This window comes from Pongo abelii, chromosome 12, assembly GCF_028885655.2.
Source record: "Pongo abelii isolate AG06213 chromosome 12, NHGRI_mPonAbe1-v2.0_pri, whole genome shotgun sequence".
Taxonomy (NCBI): Eukaryota; Metazoa; Chordata; class Mammalia; order Primates; family Hominidae; genus Pongo; species Pongo abelii.
The window spans coordinates 122,179,004-122,191,364 of record NC_071997.2 but is presented as its reverse complement, the minus strand read 5'-3'; the positions used below and the strand labels follow the sequence as shown (position 1 = coordinate 122,191,364).

Sequence of the window (12,361 nt, the reverse complement as noted above, 5' to 3'; positions counted from 1 at the left end):
CACCTGAAGGGAGAGAAAAGGGAAGGCCTTGGAGTGGAGGAAGTGAGGGTGCACAGAGGCAGCCATCCGGTGTCCTCCACGGAGCACTGAAGCCACCCTTCTTGGGCTGGAGCAAAATACTGCTCTAAAGTTAGATGCCTGAGTATTCACCGCGCGACGGGGAGTGGGCAGGTGTTAACATTCATTCATTCATCGTTCATTTGTTCATTCAGGGAAATAGTTACTATTTATTAGATTTACCATGTGGTGAGCCAGGCAGATGCAGTTGCTTCCCTAGTGGATCTGACCGTCTCCCGCGAACCCGTCATTGCAGACACACATGACTTTCTCTAGTCCCTTCCTAGGAGGGACAGAGGGTGTTCGGCAGGATGGCAGGAGCCCTGGGGAGCAGGGGCTTCTACACAAGTGTGGAGGTATTGGGGTCTGGCAGCAGCAGCCTGGAGGGCGGAGACCTGCAGTTCCCCACAGCGTCCTCAGGTGAGGGCCATGGCAGGGGGTGGAGGCAGGTGGATGATGTCGCAGGGTCTGTTTACTCCAGAAGATGGCTCCAGGGAGCTGCAGGGCTTTAGGATCTAGGGAGGACACAGGCAGATTGGGAAGAAGCAGAGGTGCCCGGGAAGCAGACGGGAGGGATGGTGTACAACATGAGGGCCCCCCCATCAAACTCCACACTCTTGGGCAACTTCCACGATGCTCACGAGGCTCAGGCTCACACCCAACCCAGACCCACAGATGCCTTTGACACCCTCTGGCCCTCCTAGGAAGGGACCAGTGCACCCCTGTTGCTACTGACATCTCAAAAGTCCTACCTTGTATGCTGTCATAAGTTGCAATGGCTTCACTCTGCCTATAGACTCAGCAGGCTTCCACCAAACGAGACCTGGAGAAAACCAGTGCTGTTATTCCATGGCTTTTGTGTGCTTGAGAACCATTATTCCTTCACAACATTCAAATCCAAAATTCCCTATTCTAAATAGCGCCCATTTCCCAAGTGGATACACCTTAAAATTGATGTGTGCTGAAAAGAAAAGATGCTGTTAATTCCTGATGTTGTGTTCCATCCATCTATCAATGTGCTACTCCTGCCAAATAAATCCCAGGGGAGAGCGAAGGAGGTCACTCATATTAGCATAAATGTTCATAGGAGAAACCAGCAGTTCTAAATGGGATCTTGAAAACCTCTTTAAGAAAATGATGGGGGCCAGGAACGGTGGCTCACGCCTGTAATCCCAGCACTTTGGGAGGCTGAGATGGGTGGATCACTTGAGCTCAGGAGTTCAAGACCAGCCTGGCCAACACGGTGAAACCCTGTCTTTACTAAAAATACAAAAATTAGCTGGGCACGGTGGCAGGCACCTGTAATCCCAGCTACTAGGGAGGCTGAGGCAGGAGAATCGCTTGAACCAGGGAAGCGGAGGTTGCAGTGAGCTGAGATCATGCCACTGTACTCCAGCCTGAGCAACAGAGCAACACTCTGTCTCAAAAAAAACCAAAAACCAAACAAACAAAAAGGACAAGTATTCTTCTGAGAATTGGACATTACTGACCTCTAAAGTTATTAATTACAGTGTGTGTTCTCTGAATTTTAAGTTTCCACAATGTTTATCAGCTATTGGCAAATTAAGCGCATATTATTTATGGCAACGAGCAATACATATTTTCCAAATAGTTAAACATTTGATATACTTACTAAAGAATTAAAAATCACAATGTTTATCAAAATAATTATAAGAATTCACGTATTAAACAAACATTTGCTGACAACCTATTTTATGCCAGGCACGGTGCTTGGCATTAATATAGAGCTGAGGAGGGGAGTGCCCTCTAGTAGCTCGCAGTGTGAGACCAGAGAGATGAGGAATCCAGGACTTTGGGATCAGGCACTAAAGCTGTGATAGAGGGATGGGAGATGCCAGGGGCAGAAGCCCAAATGAGGATCAAGAATGGTTTCAAGGGCAGGTCATGCTTGAGCTGACTTGATTTTTTTTAGCTAAAAATTTTTAAAAAATTATTTTATTTTATTTTTTGAGAGGTGATCTCACTATGTTGTCCAGAGGCTGGTCTCGAACTCAAGAACTCAAGTGATCTGTCTGCCTTGGCCTCCCAAAGTGTTGGGATTATAGGTGTGAGCCACCGTGCCTGGCCATGTACCCCTGAACTTAAAATAAAAGTTATAAATAGGCTAGGTGCCCTGGCTCATGCCTGTAATTCTAGCACTTTGGGAGGCCAAGGCAGAAGGATTGCTTGACTACAGAAATTCAAAACCAGCCTAGGCAACATAGTGAGACCCTGCTCCATTAAAAAAAAAGCAGACATAAATAAGTAGGTTAGCCAGGTGTAGGGGTATGCACCTGTATGTGATCCCAGCCACTCAGGAAGCTGAGGTGGGAAGAGGATCACTTGAGCCTAGAAGGTCGAGGCTGCAGCAGTGAGCCATGATCCTGCCACTGCACTCCATCCTGGGTGACAGAGCAAGACCCTATCTCAAACAAACAAATAAACAAAAACAAAAACAAAAAAAAACCACCCATAAGTAAGGATGGGAACAATGATGGGGAGAAGGGGACTAGAATAAGAGGGAGGAACTTGGGGGTCTGGAGGTCACCATAAAAAGAAGGGTAGAGGGCGGTTTGTCCACACTTTGCTGCCCAACACAGTAGCACCAGCCGTGTAGTCAATTTAAATTAATGCAACTATTAAGGCTGAGCATGGTGGCATTCCCCTGTGGTACCAGCTACTCAGGAGAGGCCTCAAATGGGAGGACCACTTGAGCCCAGGAGGACAAGGCTGCAGTGGGCTGTGATTGTACCACTGCACGCCAGCCTGGGCAACAGAATGAGACCTTGTCTCAAAAAATAAATTAATTGGCCAGGCACGGTGGCTCAAGCCTATAATCTCACACTTTGGGAGGCCAAGGCTGGAGGATCGCTTGAGCTCAGAAGTTTGAGACCAGCCTAGGCAATGTGGCAAGACCCTGTCTCTACCAAAATATACAAAAATAAGCCAGGTGTGGTGGCATGTGCCTATAGTCCCAGCTGCTTGGGAGGCTGAGGTGGGAGGATGGCTTTTGCCTGGGATGCGGAGATTGCAGTGAGATCACACCACTGCACTCCAGCCTGGGCCACATAGTGAAACTCTGTCTCCAAAATAATTAAATAAATAAAATTATCTAATTAATGAATTCAAAAAAATCAAGTAATGAAAATTAAATGAAATGAAAAACTGTTCCTTAGTTTCTCCAGCCTCCTTCAGGTGCACATGTGGTCAATGGCTTCCGTATTGGGCAGTGCCGTTATAAAACATTCCGGTCATCACAGAGAGTGCTATTGGCCAGTGCTGGTCTATGCAGAGATTGGAAGCTAGGGGTGGGGACGAGGGGAGTTAGGGCAGAGTGTGGGAGAAGGAACTGATGTGGCAAGATGGAGCAAGGAGAATTGCCCCAGTGCTGGTAGGTGTGGGGACAGGAAACAACCAACCCCTGAGGGGTTCTGAGTAAAACAGTGTCCTCAGGGGAGTACACAAGGTGGGGAAATTGAAAGAAGTTGGGAGCCAGAGGTTTTGCGGATGAAGGACATGAATGCCAGAGAGCACAGATGTAGGGCAGAGGGTGGAGGAGGGACGGGAAGAGGGACGGAAGAGGGGGTGTATGGAGATCAGAGTGAGCAGGGGAGGGTGACCTCGGAGCCTGTGGCTTCCTGAACTGTCCTCTAGGCAGAGTGGGGCCAGGCTGGGAGCTGGGGGTGGGAACAGGACCACCCTTCTCACTTCTACTAATGGAAGCCCGCCAAAGGGATTTTCCTGTTGTTGGTTGATAACTTTTTATTTTAACATAATTTATTTTCTTTTTCTTTTTCTTTTCTTTTCTTTTGAGACAGGGTCTGGCTCTGTCACCCAGGCTGGAGTGCAGTGATATGATCTCGGCTCACTGCAACTTCGACCTCCCAAGCTCAAGCGATTCTCCCACCTCAGCCTCCTGAGTAACTAAGACTACAGGCATGTACCACCACACCCAGCTAATTTTTTGTATTTTTTGTAGAGATGAGGTCTTGCCATATTGCCCAGGCCGGTCTCAAACTCCTGGCCTCAAGTGATCTGCCTGCTTTGTCCTCCTGAAGTGCTGAAATTACAGGTGTAATTCAGGGGTACAGGTGGGAACCACCGTACCCAGCCTCATAAATTTCAGCCTTACAGAAAAGTTGTAAGACTAGCACAAGGAACTTCCATAGACAGATATGGGTATATGATAGGACTATTATATTGGCATGTAATATATGAGACATAGTTCTCTATATCACCTAATATATACTTACAATATGTACTATATATTATATAATGACATAATTATATGTATAAAATATTTGAGAGTAAACTGACGTATCTGTTAACTATCCTCTAATCCAGCCTGGAAGCCACCCATTTCTCCAAGGTTCCCTGGTTCCTTTTAGTGGATAGTGGTATTAGAAACTAAGATCTGGACTACTGGTATATTCAGTGCTACTGATAAATCATTGCTTCTGAGGTCTCCCAGCAAACAGAGCTAGTAAATGGTTTATTTCTCTCTCTCTCTGTCTCTCCCTTCATCCACCCATTTTAAAATGTAGGAGTTTAGACTGGCACCTCCAGTTTCAGTTCAGTAGCACAAGATTTATTCTAGTTTTCTCCTTTTCCATTTTTGGTTTGGGGTTTTATTTTTATTTTTCAGAGAGGAGGTCTTGCTCTGTCACCTACCCTGGAGTGCAGTGATGCAATCATAGCTCACTGCAGCCTCAGACTCCTGGGCTTAAGTGATACTCTTGTATTCAGCTTTCTGAGTAGCTAGGAATACAGGTGCAAGTCACTGCACCTGGCTAATTTTTATTTTTCATAGAGTTGGAGTCTCACTATGTTACTCAGGCTGGTCTTGAACTCATGACCTCAAGTGAACCTCCCACCTTGGCCTCCCAAAGCACTAGGATTACAGAGAATTGGACTTTTTTTTTTTTTTTTTTTCTTTTTGAAACAAAGTTTCACTCTTGTTGCCCAGGCTGGAGTGCCATGGCACATTCTCAGCTCACTGCAACTTCTGCCTCCCAGGTTCAAGCGATTCTCCTGCCTCAGCCTCGCTAGTAGCTGGGATTACAGGCACCCGCCATGCCTGGCTAATTTTTTAATTTTTAGTAGAGACTATGTTGGCCATAGTCGCCATGTTGGCCAGGCTGGTCTTGAACTCCTGGCCTCAAGTGATCCTCCTGCCTTGGCCTCCCCAAGTGCTGGAATTACAAGCCTGAGCCATTGCACCCGGCCTGAGAATTGGAATCTGATTTTGAATTTTCTGCTTAAAATTTAATGATCAGACCAGGCATGGTGGCTCATGCCTGTAATCCCAGCACTTTGGGAAGATGAGGCAGGCGGATCACCTGAGGTCAGGAGTGCGAGACCAGCCTGGCCAACATGGCGAAACCCTGTCGCTACTAAAAATACAAAAATTATCCAGACATGGTGGTGGGCGCCTGTAATCCCAGCTACTCGGGAGTCTGAGGCAGGAAAATCGCTTGAACACAGGAGGCGGAGGTTGCAGTGAGCCAAGATGGTGCCACTGCACTCCAGCCTGAGCGATGGAGCAAGACTGCATCTCAAAAAAAAAAGAAAAAAGTTAATGATCATTTATTTTTTAATTAATTAGTTAATTTTTAAATAGGGGTGGGGTTTTGCTACATTGCTCAGGCTGGTCTCAAAGTCTTTCCACCTTGGTCTCCCAAAATGCTGAGATTATATGATCACTTATGTCATTTAATATTCCCCTAAAATGTTTTTAATGACAGCATGATTATAAAATTACTAATTTGTTCAATTCTCTTTTGTTGGACATATATGTTGTTTGCAATTTTCAGTCTTATAAACATAATTGAATGGCTACAGATGTCGCTCATCCGTAACGTAGATACCCAGTACTTAAATATACAGTGTTATATTTTCATGTCTCTTTCAAATCATTTCATATTTCTAAAAGAGACAGATCTAAGAGCAAACACATTTACACTCAGCTTCCTCTGATTCTCCAGACATCCTCCAGCATTTAAGCTCCTTGCTTGAAGTGCAGTGATCCAAAATATATTGTGTATTCAGCACTATGAACTTGGCAGTGAACAGAGTGCCTTCCTGAACTCTATAATCTAAATAAAATGATGGGAGCAGTTACTGTGAGCACACCAGGCTCAGTCATGCTTAGACATTTTGCATGCGTTATGGCATTCCATTTTCATCACAATTCTCTAACTTGAACTTGAAGTCCCCATTTTCAAAACTGGGGTATTGAAAGATTGGGTAACTTGGAAAGGGCACAGCTAGTAAGTGGCAGAACTGAGACTTGAGGTCAGATCGTTTTGACTCCAAAGCCAGAGCTCAAAACTCCTGCGGAGGGCTCTTGGCTGTAGCCCAAAGACTCTTCCCTAAGCACCAGCCACACTCCTTCCCTTTTTCTCTTCTTTCTCCACCTCAGGACTCTTGAGGCCAGGGACCTCTCCTATTCCCTGTGGTACCCCCAAGATGTAGTTAACCTTCCACATAGGCTAACTCCATCAAAGATAGGTTGAAAGTGACTGAATGCAGGAGTAGCAATGTGCCATATATTTATAATAGCGCAAAATTCGCATCTTCCCAAAGAACCCTGTGAGGAGAAAAAGGAACTTGGAAGTGAGAAATAAAAGGAGGAAAAGAAGCAGAGATGAATGGAGCTTTTTAAAGTAGCAAATGCTAATAGCACGCCATTGCCAGTTGCTTAATATGCACTGTTCACTCTGCCATATCATTTAATTCCCGGGAAAACCTTATGAGACAGGTACTTTTTTTTTTTTTGAGACAGTTTCGCTCTTGTTGCCCAGGCTGGAGTGCAAGGGCGCTATCTCAGTTCACTGCAGCCTCCGCCTCCCAGGTTCAAGTGATTCTCCTGCCTTAGCCTCCCAAGTAGCTGGGATTACAGGCACGTGCCACCACGCCCAGCTAATTTTGTATTTTTAGTAGAGATGAGGTTTCTCCATGTTGGTCAGGCTGGTCTCGAACTCCTGACTTCAGGCTATCTGCCTGCCTTGGCCTCCCAAAGTGCTGGGATTACAGGCGTGAGTCACCACGCTTGGCCGACAGGTACTATTATTAACCACAGTTTACAGCTCACCAAAAAGTCCACTGATGTTAAGAGACTTATGTAGGCCAGTTACAGTGGCTCAAACTTGTAATTCCAGCACTTTGGGAGGCTGAGGTGGGTGGATCACCTGAGTTCAGGAGTTCAATACTAGCCTGGCCAGCATGGTGAAACCCCGTCTCTACCAAAAATACAAAAATTAGCTGGGCATGGTGGTGGGTGCCTGTAATCCCAGCTACTCAGGAGGCTGAAACAGGAGAATCACTTGAACCCTGGAGAAAGAGATTGCAGTGAGCCAAGATCATGCCACTGCACTCCAGCCTGGGCAACAGAGCCAGACTCTGTCAAAAACAAACCAACCAACCCACAAACCTGTTGTCCCAGCTACTCAGGAGGCTGAGGCATGAGAATTGCTTGAACCCAGGAGGTGGAAGTTTCAGTGAGCTGAGATCGCGCCACTGCACTCCAGCCTGGGCAACAGAGCCAGACTCCATCTCAAAAACAAACAAACAAACAAACAAACGAATGCAATTACAGGCTGAGTGCTAGTAACTAGGTCTTTGCACGGGGCCTAGAGGGGTGGTTTAGAGCTTGTAATGCCAGAGACACTTGGAGGTAGAAGAATGAAGTTCTAGACCCGGTTCTACCACTAAGTGTGCTTTGATCAGCTCACTTAATCTCCTTGAGCCTGCTTCCTCATCTGTGACATGAGGATCACGGTCTTCCTGGTATGTCTACACCTCGTGTGTATGCACATATCACATCCTGCTTAGTGTTTTGTGTTCAGACCTTAGTGAGTTGGAACTGCTCAGTATTCTGTTTATCAGACTTGCTTTGCTCTAGTACTAGTATGAAAATGCCGATTTATTTTTGCATGCCCCACTGTGCCTGGCAAATATTGTGGGGGGAAAAAAAAACTTGTTAGATGACGAAGTGAGCAGAGGTGACTTCTTGTCTGTGTACTCTAGGACAAATCCTGAGAATTCCCTGGCCTGAATTTCTCTGACCAAAACAGTGACAATGATGACAATGGCCATCCTAACATGACAAAGGCTTTTTGGGTGAAAGAGAAAATGCAGATGAGAGGACTTTGGGTCCTGAAGAAGGATGGTAGATGATTTCGAGAGATTATTACAATGTGCTGCACTTAATGTGTAAAACCATAAAGAAACCTAAGAAAGCAGGAGAGTGAGAAGTGAGGGGAGCTCTTATTCAGTTGCTCTCACCAGAAATGCTGTTCGGTCTTATCCTCATAACAAGCCTAAAAAGCGGGTATAGTCTTGCTCCTTTGTTTTCAGCTGGGAAGCCTGAAACATAGCAAGTGTAGGCGGCTTTTCTGACTGTCTGATTTCAAAGCCTAATCTGTGTCTACAGCACCGTATTGACTAGCGAGGGACAATTCTACCTGCATTTTTCTGTACTATAGATCTGTCCCCATAGAAAACCCCCCCAGGGCTCTTCTCAGCAAAACCCACAACAACCCACGTGAGCTGATGGAGATTCAAGGGTATCTGGGCTGATTTGGAAAGAACATCATCTTCAGATGGCTGTGAAGTAATAAAGAAGCTCAAAATACATCAGCTGGGAGTGGCCAGAGGACAACAGACCAACGAGGCCAGCCTCACCCTTCTGGTTCCCAAACCTGACGGGACTGTTCAATGTTGCACAGACTTCAGCTGGCTCAGTGCACGACCAGTGCCAACTGCAGAAACATTTCAGAAATAACTAACTGAAGCCAAATTCATAATAAGCTACAGATGACTCAAGACTCCTGGCATTTCCTCCCCAGCCTTTATTCCTGGGAAGAGATGGTATTTATTATGACCTGGGTACTATATTTTTCATAACCTGGGGAGTATTTTAAAAGCAGTGATTAAGGCACATAAACTTTTAAGTCTTTTAGCAGCAGATTTCAGAGACTTTAAGGTTGTATAGGGAGGGGACAGAAAATGGGTTGCTAAATGGTGCTTCAGGTTGAAATATGGAAGAAAAATACTTTCCTTATAGAGTGTAAATGCTAAATCATACTCTTCTAATATACCAAGGGAGCAAGCTCCAGAAGTTTTTGTTGTTTTCTCCCTATTTATCTGTTAAAGGCTGATCTTTGTGAGAGAAAAACACAAGTCAGCTCAAAACTGGTAAGTACATATGTGGTTGCCTTTGAGAAATGCAAATCGAAAAACTTCTTGGACCAGATTCCTGCCCATCTTGCCACCTTTTCAAGATGTAAGTTGTTTAATCAGGCATCTTTATTTGGCTTCAGAATCTTACTCAAGTTCTGAGCTGTGGTAAACTCTGATGACGTTGGATTATCCTTTACTGATAAGATACATTTGATAACTTTTTTGATCTTTAGAAAGCAAACAGCAGAATGCCAAGATTTATGAATAATATATAATCTCAATCATGCAAAGAAATCTGCATCTATACATGAATATGCATTAAATGGTAATAAAGAATTTAAATGTTAACAGCAGCTAATTATAGAATTACAAGTAATTTTTATTTTCTTCCTTATACTTCTCTGTTTGCCAAATTCTTTTTAAAAAACAGAGAAATTTCAAGCTCATTCTTGTTGGAGAAAAGAAAAGGAGAGAATTACTTATATAAGCGGATAAAAAGTTATTTGAAAAATGTCAAGTTACTCCTGCAGCAGTAGACATCATCCATTATAAATTCAGCTATGAAACAAGAAACTTAAGATGCGAAAGACCAGAAAGATTTTAGATTTTGAGTAGGAAGATTTTGAGGAAGACAAGGAACACTGTAGGTCCTTATTATTTTCTTAATCAGATGATGTCCAGAAGTTATTTGTGTGTTTTTGTTTTTGTTTTGTTTTGTTTTTTGTTTTTTGGAGATGGAGTCTTGTTCCATCACCCAGGCTGGAATACAGTGGCATGGTCTCGACTCACTGTAACCTCTGCCTCTTGGATTCAAGTGATTCTCGCGCCTCAGCCTCCCTAGCAGCTGAGACGGAGTCTCACTCTATCACCCAGGCTGGAGTGCAGTGGCGCAATCTTGGCTCACTGCAACCTCCGCCTCCCGGGTTCACGCCATTCTCCTGCCTCAGCCTCCCGAGTAGTTGGGACTATAGGTGCCCGCCACCAGGCCCAGCTAATTTTTTTGTATTTTTAGTAGAGATGGGGTTTCACCGTGTTAGCCAGGATGGTCTCGATCTCATGACCTCGTGATCCGCCTGCCTCGGCCTCCCAAAGTGCTGGGATTACAGGCGTGAGCCACCATGCCCAGCCAGTTTTTGTATTTTTAGTAAAGATGGGGTTTCACCATGTTGGCCAGGCTGGTCTCAAACTCCTGACCTCAAGTGATCCACCTGCCTGGGCCTCCCAAAGTACTGGGATTACAGGCATGAGCCACTGTGCCTGGCCTATCCAGGAGTTATTTGTCTGACTCTCTTATTTCACAGAACAAAGTTTTGTTTTGTTTTGTTTTTTGTTGTTGTTGTTGTTTTGTTTTGGTTTGGTTTGGTTTGGGTTTTTTGTTTTCTTTTTTGAGATGGAGTTTCACTCTTGTTGCCCAGGCTGGAGTGCAATGGTGCGATATCGTCTCACCGAAACCTCTGCCTCTGGGTTCAAGCGATTCTCCTGCCACAGCCTCCCAAGTAGCTGGGATTAAGGCATGCGCCACCATGCCCAGCTAATTATTTATTTTTAATAGAGACGGGGTTTCTCCATGTTGGTCAGGCTGGTCTCGAACTCCTGATCTCAGGTGACCTGCCCACCTGGCCTCTCAAAGTGCTGGGATTACAGGTGTGAGCCACCACGCCTGGCACAAAGCATTTACAGGTAACCAGGTGTATAGAAAGAGTGGTGCCACGAGCAAAGTCACAGATACTTCTAAATGTGTTGCTCAGTCTCTGAGAAGCCAGGTCCATGGCTTTGAACCTTGCAGATGGGAAAATGTGGACTAAAATAGAAAGCATGTGTTCTTCCTCACCCTGATTATCTAGTCCTGCAGGCTTGTTGGGAGCAGTAGAAAGGACATAAGACTCAGTCACAGGCCCGAGTTCCAACTGTAGCTCTGACATAACCAGCTGTGTGACACTGGGCAATTCACGTAACTTCTGTGGGCATCTCCACCCTTGTTTGCAGATGAGATCTGCCCCCAGCTCTAAGATATTTTCCCTGGCTGGATAAAATGGCATGCCTGGATAACGTCCAAGATTGGAGACCACCTCGCTTTAATGTCTAACTGGGCCACTCCTTCCCTGGAATAGTCACTTAATGTCCTCAAACATACCGGGGTTTCCCCATCCCTTAGTTTCAGGTATCCTCCCTCAGGAAGATGTTGCAAGGACTGACTAATGCACATTAGTGTCCCAATAACAATGCCTGCTGCAGGTGCTGGGACTTCCAAGTCTAGCCTAGGCTGGCAGTACGACCCCACTGTGATCTCAAAGCCACCTTTCTGTCCTGTCTCTGGGGCTTCCCATCCCACCCTATGTGATTACAGCTTAAGTCTCAGATGATGTCAAATACTTCTCCCAAAGACCCTGATGCATTCACAAGAATGGGTTGATAGATAAGGCTAGTTTACATAGGAGGGGGAGTCCACGTTTAAGGAAGCAAGAACACCGTCTCCAATGCCCCCTCGAAGGACACTCTTGAGATCTTCATCTTTCCCAGAAACCACTGAAAACATCGCCCACATGGAAGGATGCTTTAAAGCTTTCTCCTTCGGCCCAGAGAAAATGAATTCTCCGAGTTTTCCTTGGGTTTTGTCTTGTTTTTAACCTTCACACTTTAATTTCCAGGGTTTCCCCCTCCTGGTTCCAGACAGCACCGATCATGAACTCATCTCTGATCGTCGCACGGAGAGCTGTAACCGCCCCTCCACCCCCCATCCACAGGGCAATTCGGAAGGTGGAGAGGGTGAGGTGGGAGTTTCCTGGGCAACCGGGCGCACACCCGCGCCCACACGGACAGGAAAAGCTTCGCTGTCTACCCAGGTGTGTCCCGAGCACCTGCGCACCTGTTGCGCGGCTCCCCACAGGTGGGCCCTGGCTCGTGCACTGGCCTGGAGACACCTGGGAGTAGGTGATTCCCTTGAGATCCGCGCCTGTCTCTGTGAGGCGAGAGTGGGTGACCAGGCGGGGCTGCGGCGGCCGCAGCGGGAGGGCGGGGTGGTCCCGAGCTCAGAGCCTTTTCCCGACTCCCACCCAGCTCAGCAGTCCACGCGTCCCAGACGCTGCAGCGCAGTCGTGCAGCAGGAGACCCCGTGGGACGC

General features: G+C 46.1%; 1 protein-coding gene and 1 long non-coding RNA gene across 2 annotated transcripts in view; one reads left to right on the top strand and one right to left on the bottom strand.

Moving 5' to 3' along the window:
* Positions 1–359: 359 nt before the first annotated feature.
* Positions 360–8,547, bottom strand: LOC129057601 (uncharacterized). The gene is made up of 3 exons (XR_010136225.1): positions 8,344–8,547; positions 810–880; positions 360–572 (listed from the first exon to the last, which is right to left on the bottom strand). It is a non-coding gene; the product is annotated as an uncharacterized LOC129057601 (long non-coding RNA).
* A 173-nt stretch (positions 8,548–8,720) lies between these two features.
* ATP6V1C2 (ATPase H+ transporting V1 subunit C2) overlaps positions 8,721–12,361 on the top strand; it is a 65,939-nt gene continuing 62,298 nt past the window's right edge. The window contains exons 1-2 of the mRNA XM_054548402.2: positions 8,721–8,928; positions 11,889–12,083. The gene's annotated coding sequence lies outside the window, so the exon portion shown is untranslated. The remainder of the gene's footprint in view (positions 8,929–11,888; positions 12,084–12,361) is intronic.